Source organism: Dreissena polymorpha, chromosome 8, assembly GCF_020536995.1.
Source record: "Dreissena polymorpha isolate Duluth1 chromosome 8, UMN_Dpol_1.0, whole genome shotgun sequence".
Lineage (NCBI taxonomy): Eukaryota > Metazoa > Mollusca > Bivalvia > Myida > Dreissenidae > Dreissena > Dreissena polymorpha.
This window is the reverse complement of record NC_068362.1, coordinates 93586380-93595474: the sequence shown is the minus strand read 5'-3', so window position 1 is coordinate 93595474 and position 9095 is coordinate 93586380. Positions and strand designations below refer to the sequence as shown.

The 9095-nt window shown below is 34.9% G+C and overlaps 1 long non-coding RNA gene across 1 annotated transcript; it reads right to left on the bottom strand.

Annotated features, from left to right (window-relative positions):
• Positions 1-7142: 7142 nt before the first annotated feature.
• On the bottom strand, positions 7143-7990 carry LOC127842886 (uncharacterized). The gene is made up of 3 exons (XR_008031960.1): positions 7907-7990; positions 7548-7657; positions 7143-7186 (listed from the first exon to the last, which is right to left on the bottom strand). It is a non-coding gene; the product is annotated as an uncharacterized LOC127842886 (long non-coding RNA).
• Positions 7991-9095: the final 1105 nt, after the last annotated feature.

The following is a 9095-nucleotide window of genomic DNA, read 5'->3' as shown; positions in this document are numbered from 1 at the left end:
GCAATCATGCCGGCCGTTTTTCTGTCACGAGACAAAAAGTCTTCCTTTTGTACATATGTATTTTGTATCTTTGCCTAAACTCACAATATGATTCACGTTTGTTTCATCGTCTACGGTGCGTGTTGTCTTTGTTATAATGACCGTCTTCGTAGCCATCGAACCCCACTGTCGATTGTCCGTAATGCATTTTCTATGAATCTACATAAGACTCGGCTGTTGCGTTAAATAAGTCGCCCTTCTCCATGGTCAAGGAATCAGCAAAGTGCCACCATCATGCATCTGTTTCATAAATACAGTTCATCTCAGCCTCACATGATTTGTCTATAGCATACTCTCAATTTGCCTGAGCGATCTTAGGCTTATCTGCTGTACACAGTATGTTCTTGGTTTCAAAGAAGGCAGCAGGAAGGGAGCTCAGTTCAAAAGACGATACGACTGCAAGGGAAGGATCTCCAGATTTTTACACCACCAGAAAACGCTGGAACAGAAGAGCAGGATAAAAAGCACGGTCAGAAGCGATCCTAACAGCCAAGCTATTCCCAAGAGCTTTGGCTCTGTATTTTCTCGTGAATTTATAAGCAAAGACCGAGTTTCCTATGATATCTTTTATGATCGTTTTCTCAAACGCATCAACTGCATGAACATTCACATCTGACCCAGCCACTATCTTATTGACCATGTTTCTCAGAGTAAGGTTAGCTGTGTATGGAGAGCAGGTTGTAATCTGTGTCTGCATTTTCTCTAGATCAAAAGAATCCCCTTTGATGCACCCCTCAGTTGAATTCTTTGTGTTGTGGAATCGAAGTAAAGGTTAGATCTGTGAAATCCTGTATCCCATTGTTGTGCTCGGATGATGCAGATAGGGTCCAAGGGGGTTGCATTTCTTCGGCAATTTCACTGCCGCGAGTTAGACCACATGTGCTCTATAAACACATCATCAATGTGTGCTCAATGATAAGATCACTTTCTTGCCCAGCATAGCATTGATGGCTCCTACGAACAACGTGAAAACCAATACCGAACTTTTGATAAACGTCTGGGTGCGTTTCCTCTAGGTTGCTTATTTGCGGCAAAGATGGATAGCAAATCGGGCACTGCCTGCTAATGCATCAGCCTACACTCAGTACGATATGTTTTTATGCTTCCTGGGTCATTTCGGCTGGCTGTGTATGCCCTTTTCAACAAGAAGATGGTCCCGTGAAGCCCACAATTGTTCGTGTCACAATGTGCACACTTTGCGCATTTTCTCTAAAGACTGCCACAAGTGTATTTTCAAAAGCGGTTTCTGCCATGAGGGATCCTTTGCCCCCCCCCCCGCAAGCTAATACGTTTATGAAACATCCCTAATTTTAATCAACACTTTAAACTACTTTGTGGCGCATCAGTGACGATTTCGGCAGCCTTCCAATACAAGGGTTGGTCAAACGTTACAACAATGGTGTGAAGGTTGTGGCGAGGTTGCAAACTAAGGCTTATGTTGACAGAATGTACGCTTTGTCCCCACTGTACATATAAATCATAGGCAAGAATTTGAATGACAATTGCAGCCCTGAGTACTTTATTTTCTGATTCAAGATACGCACCATTCCCTGCAAATTCAGTGTTGCCTGAAGCTGAAAAATATCGATCCTCTTGTCAAAATCCAAAAATCACAGCAGGTCCAAACTATGGCGTTTCACATAACAAGCATCACGTCAAAAGTAATGGACGTGTGGTCCTTCGTATTGTGTCGTTTGACGCAATGTGAGATTTCAGTGTAACATAATACACTTCAACTATGTCTGACAATCGTGTTCTTTGCCCCTCGAAACTTCGGTATAGACACCAAAATCATCAATTGTGAAAGTTACAAAGGTATTTTCATTAATAGATTCAGGTGGCCATATTGGAGGCCATTTTGGACGAGATTTTGGATTTGTGTTTAATATAATACACTTAAACTATGTCTGATGATCTCTCATGTGTTCTTTGCCCCTTGAAACCTATGTATAGCCACCAAAATAATAAAATTATCATTAATAGGGTTTGGCAACGATCTTGGCGGCCATTTTAGACGCCATTTTGGATTTGTGTGTACTATTGTAAACTTAAACAATGTCTGATGATCTTTATGTGTTCTTTGCCCCTTGAAACCTAGGTATAGACACAAAATTCATCTAATTTGAGTGGATAGTTAGATAGTTATGATCACTAATATGTTGGTGGCCATCGTGGCGGCAATTTTGGACGCCATGTTGGATTTGTGTGTAATACAATAAACTTAAACAATGTATGATGATCTTAATGTGTATTTGCCCCTTTAAACCTATGTATAGCCACCAAAATAATCAAATTTGAGTAGATATTTACATAGTCATGCTCATTTATAGGTTTTGATGGCCATCTTAAGGGCCATTTTAGACGCCATGTTGGATTTGTGTGTACTATTGTAAACTTAAACAATGTCTGATGATCTTTATGTGTTCTTTGCCCCTTGAAACTTAGGTATAGACAACACATTCATCAAATTTGATCGTATAGTTACATAGTCATGATCATTCATAGGTTATTGGCGGCCATCTTGGCGGCCATCTTGAAAAAATTAACTTTCCGGAGGTCCGATTGTGGTAAACTTTTGATATGTGTTAAAAGACCTTCTACCCTACCAGGATCAGTTAAAATACCCTTTGTAGCAAGTTTTTGCTGGATGAAGGTATTATTTCATATATTGACCGTGCTAGTAATTCTTGCTAAAAACAGAGTATTGGCGGCCATCTTGAAAAAATGCCGCCATTTTGATTTTTCAAGTGGCTAACGTGCTTTTTAAAGAAAGGGGTTTCTAAAGGTAATGTATGCCAAGTTTCATGCTCGCATCACTAAGTGAATGATTTTTTCAATAATCAGCGCAGCTATAAGGGGTAAAACAATATACAGAACACGTATCATATTATACTTTATAGTAGGGATGTCAACGAATAACCGAATATTCGGTCCCGGACCGAATATTCGGATACTGTTTTCCGAATCGAATATTCGGAAGAAAAAATCAAAAATCGAGTAATTTCAAAGACTTTGTATTCGTAAAATTTGCTTCAAACATTGTCAAAAAATTGTTCCTCGTGTCATAATGTTTATTCCGGTAGGCGCGATAATGCGTCGCTATGGTGATGACAGTATACCGGTCATAAATCCCACTTAAAGCCAGACACTTTGTGTCAAAATAATGATAGGTGCAAATCGCGTCTACAATCAAAACACCGACCTGCACTTGATCCAATGACTCGAATTACATTTAAAATTATCAAAGATTAAATGAGTAAACGAAAAGCCAACTTTGTGTAAAAAAACAAATAAGACCGTATGGCAATTAAAACACCGACCCGTCTTGATCTAATAACTCGAATAACATTTAAAATGATCAAAGATTAAATGAGTAAAGAAAGAGCCGACTTGGTGTGAAAAACAAAACAGATCGTATGGTTATAATCACGTTGTCCAATCAAAAAAGCTTTTAGAAAATAATTTACTCAACCTCTTATGAGTATTTGCGTATCGTATGGTCCAAACATTAATTAATTACTCAATATTCAATCAGGTATTATACTTAAAGAAATGTTTTTGGTATTTAACCCTCATTTAATTGAAATATTATAATTGCTACACGCATAAAGTAAATATCTGTCCAAGCAAAATGCCACCAACGCCTTCCGCTGCTTGGAAGTATTTCACGACATCATCCGATAAGAAGTCGCCGATCCAAGTGTCTTTTAAACGTGGCAACTTCAAAAGACTGACTGTTCAGTCTGTTAAACAGGTTCAAAGTGTGTTGTGGCTATGTACATAATTCGTTTAAGTTCAGCTTTAATTATATGTAGATCTAACTGTTTTGTCATGTAATAATTTTGTCGTCATGTAATATTATGTTTCTCGTTCTATTGTTGATGTACAATATTAATAGTTTAAAAACAGTTTTTGTCATTCAATTTTAACAATAAAAAGTAATCAACAAAATCAGCTTCGAATTAGCAACGGCAACTCTGTGTCAATATTTAGTCACTTCCGGTTAACTTCCGGTAAAAACGAAAGTAGATTTCATGGAGTAATGGTACGGTAAACAAAGTTGACTTTTTTCAACAAATGTTGACCGAATATCCGAATATTCGTTCGGAAGGGTGACCGAATATTCGAATACCGAAATCGGTATTCGTTGCCATCCCTACTTATAGCAATAACATGTTTATAAACTGATGTTAACGCCTTATTTTAGACTATCTATTCTATACGATCGACAGTGGTAAAGCAAAAAATATATATGATAATATCCAATAAATAAAATAATCGCAACCATTTAAATGTTGTCTATTAACGCCACGTTTAGACTGTCTATCCTTAACGAAACAATAAACAGTCTTGAGGCTTACTACACTGCAATTCAGAAGATAAGATTAGAACATAGATTATATAACATCCTTCTTGATACAGGTGTTTAAGAATAATTGACAGCAAGTATGTTTTTACAGTTTTAAAATCGCAAACAATCCATAAAGTCCACATTGGGTCCCACTTTATAATGTGTAAGTAACAACATTATATATGCTGTACATAACAAATACAATAACAGTAACAGGAAGATATATGCGGTACAAAACACATCCGAATACATTAAGTTGATGGTACAAAGGAATAATTTGATTGAACCTGAAGAGTGATAAATATAACAGCCCAATTGTTTTTATTAAAGTAACAGTACAACTCAAAATCAACGACAATTTCGTACAATATTTCTTAAAATAAACTTAAACAATTAAAAATTAGTGTTCCTTATGGCAATCGCCGAAATTTCAACGCCAGATGTGGTCAAATAAAATCGATGTTTGTAGATACACAATGCTCGTTGTTTTTCCATTTTAATTTCCCGCAATGACTAACGTGGTGTTCGTGTGTCATATGAATAGATATATTTGCAGTAAATTCAAATAGAATTAATTGTGGTCACAAATAAATTAAAACGAGCATTTTGTATCTACAAAAATCTATGTAATCATACCACATCTTGCGTTGAAATTGTGGCTATACCTATATGAAACACTGATTGTTTAGGTGTCTTGATCTAATGGAATAGACATAGGTCTAACCATCTACCTGTCTCAATATTTAATCTATATGATAAAATGCATACTTTTGATAAACTTAATCGAAACTTTTTTACATGACAAATATTCAGGTATAGTTGAAATTGAAAAACAGCAATATGTTGACACAATGTGCCTTCTTTAGGCAACAACAGGATTAAATACAAAAAGGAACAAAAACAATCCTGCTGATATATTAGAAATATTAATTTTTAGCAGTTTAAAAGTAACCTATTAAACGTACTGATGTATAAAATGTGTAAATAGGCGACTGTATGTAACTAAGTATAACACACAGCTTGCATGAAGCAGGAATTAAGGACAATTAATTTTAACAAAATGTACATAATTAGTATAAAAATGCACTTTTCACCCACAATCAAATCTCAACAACCTATTTGGAACAATATGCAGCCAAAAAGGGCAGGGCTAACTCTGCCATTCACCAAATTTAGCCAACGACTGCAAGTTGAAACATTTTGTTTAAGAAATTTATATTTGGCTGCATCATTTTCTTCATTAAAACCCATTTATCATAAAATAGCAAAAGTTACAAGATTGTATAATATATATTGATGCAAATTTGGCTAAAGAAAGGAAAGCCTTGAAGGGCATTGTTCACAGATTGTCAAAATGACACTATATGGCGTAGAATGATGATGGAAATAAAGTTTAGTTTATGAATAGTGATCATTTGAAATTGATAAAATTATAAAGTGTTACACACTCGAAACTAGTGTTACACACTCGAAACGATTGAATATGTTGGAATAGCTTGTTTCTGTAGCTAGCTTCTGATAATTCCTTTAAATTGTGTAACAACAGTACACGTATATCACTTATATAAATAAAGTATCAAAAGCAGACTTTGTATAGCTGTCCGGATTGCCGAGTGGTAACAGCAATAACTGTTTAATCAATATAATGACATACAATGGTTCGAGTCTCGATAACGGCAAACGTTGTTCTTAACACTTAACTATTTTAAATTTTATTCATGTTATTATATTAACATAACGCCTTAATATTTAAGAATATATATATATATATATATATATATATATATATATATATATATATATATATATATATATATATATATATATATATATATATATATATATATATATATATATATAATGAAACAAAGGCAGTCTTATTTTGAGGATGACACCATAAAGCCATAATTTAAAGTGTATAAGGTAAGATTAAAACTGTAAACCTTATTAGTTGTAACTATTAACACAATTAACAGTCATATAGAAAGTTAACTAATCATCATGTTCTTTGGCCATGGCTGATGTCATCGTCGAAGGCTTGGTGCACCCTCCCTCATTAGTCCATATAAACGGACTGCCAGAGCCTTTGATAATTTTTGCTATGGCGACTCTGGCAGTCCATATGCACCCCTTCATAAACATGGGTGCAGTTCAGCGCAGAGAATCCGTGCGCTTCACTAAACAGACGTCGTTCGAGACAAATTAAGGAAAATAATGAATAAACTTCATAAACATGTTAAATTTACCTGAACGGTAATCTACGGATGTTATCCTTTGCATGTACCCTATAAAAACACGACGATGTTTCAACACGCTTTCCTCGCTGACATGTTTAAATTTGAAACAGTGTATTCTGTATCGAATAACACATCGTTATCGACTTTGTAGGCTCCAACACATAACCCGACGTGCAAAATATTGGTATACTGCGACCTAACCAATATTTAGCCAATTTTCCAATATGGCGGATACAGCGTACGAAGCAAAACTAAGTCAATAAAAAGCAATTATTTATTGTTTCAATGGTACCATTCGTATGAGTTTGTGGTTAAGACAGGTAAACGTTGATAAGATCTTGCAGTTTCAGTGTTCCTTAACCATTACATTGTTGATTAAATTTTGTACCCATGGGCAAGAGCCGGCGCATTGCAACTATCAGCTAACCATTGGGTTATAAAGCTGAGAGTCGAATTACTGCAACTACCTTCCTTATGGCAGCCACTGGCATTCGAAGCAATTCTATTATGAAAATCTCCATGTAACTGTTTGTGTTCAGAAAGACTTGCTTGACGGCTTCTGAAAAAGTACAAGTTTAGGTTTATTATTATATGATCATTTAAATACATGTGCTTTAATATCCCAAGATTTTTAATTTATAAAAACATGATATTCGCTTACTTTTTTCATGGACAAGTATTATTGATAACTTTTCAAATATACAGTGCTATTTAATTTTGATGATCTGTTTTTAAAACCTCAAATTTATATGGCAGTTTGATTCATATAGTCACCAGAATAACACATTGTTTAAATTATCTGCATAAAGTATTGCACTACTGCTGACTAGTACTTTATGCTGTTATAAAAGTGTACTTTTTACGTAATACAAATAGCATTGTTAACAACCAAAGAAAAAACTTCAGGAATAGGACGTTACCTGGAACTATCATGTGTGGTCTGTCAGAAGACAACCTTGCCGATTCCCCACGGCACTAGAAATGTGGGTTGGCTGTTGAGGGCTGGGTCTTGTCAACAATAGTGGTAAATCTTTCAATGAAACAACGAAACATAAATATTCTTAATTCGTACAAATAAATTTAAACTGTATACACATCCAATTTAAGTGAGTGTACAAGTAACAAAAACAGCAAAGTATGAACGCGCGGTAAAAACTACCTCGCGAATATATATTACGAATCGATAATTCAAATTCTTCATGTACCATCACGTTATTTACGAACAAATCTACCTGTGCGTAAAAAAGTTAATTATATATTATAATCAACAAATTCTAACTTGAACTTTAATGAAGATCTCCGAAACAAAACGCAAGACGCAATGTTTGTGTTCGAACGCCTCATTTAACTTGGCCGCCAAAAAATGGGTCCCCAGTTCCTTAACCGAACGAATTTATCGTTTTTGAACGAAAACATTTACAACCACAACGGGCCGTTGTCGGCTCGCTATCGGCAAAAACAAGCACAAGTTGCATATTAATTATTGACCATATTTATGTTTTATGGTACGAATATATGAATTTTGTAATATTTCATTAAACACGTTGCCTGTAAAATGACTTTTTTGGTAGTTACATATATCGGGCGGCGAAACGGATTAACATCGGATAGACATTGTGCCGATTTACCGATATACCGTTTTGCTACCGATATCTATCCGATAGTGATGTGCTGGCTGGGATGGAGACAGTATTTTTTCATATATTAAAAAAAAATCCTGATAAATTCTTGCTACAATCCGAAAGCCCCACATTAAAGGCAAGTGATCAGTTGCTTAAACTACATAGAACATAAGACTTCAAATCAAAGGGTCACCACATTGAAACGGTTAATGAAAAGCCAGTTAAAATGTTTGAAACTGGACTGTGACATCAAACATCTCTAGGATAAGCGTAACACCATGTTGGGTCATCCGGAACTAACATTGACGTGTACAAACTTTACAACTCTGTGTCAGATATTTTTACACCTCCATATTTATCATATTAAGTAACATATATTTTGCGAGTATTTCCTCATTTCATTATACTTTCCAAAAATATGGTAGTTTGCAGTGCTCGACCAATAATTTACTGATCTTATTATTTTGTTTGAATGTACGCGATAAACCTTCAACATATTAATTAATCTTTCATGAATGTGGTCAAATGTTCAGCAAACATATTTTGCGTGTAACACATTTTTAATTAACACTATTTTTTTTAATTTTTGAAAGTTGTCAAGTGCAATTTTGTCAATTTACCATCGTCCAAACCAATGTAAACTATTTGTTAGTTGCAAAACGTTAATTAACATTTAGTTTTTCTAAGTTCGCGTGTGAACTTTATGCTTACGTGTTCAATGAATAAATCCTTATTATTTTGGAATAACTTAACATTATTTTTTGTACTTACAAAAATAGCACAGCTGTGGTGTTTCTTGTTATAGTATCACAACTATTTATTATGGTTGTTTTTATGATCACATAC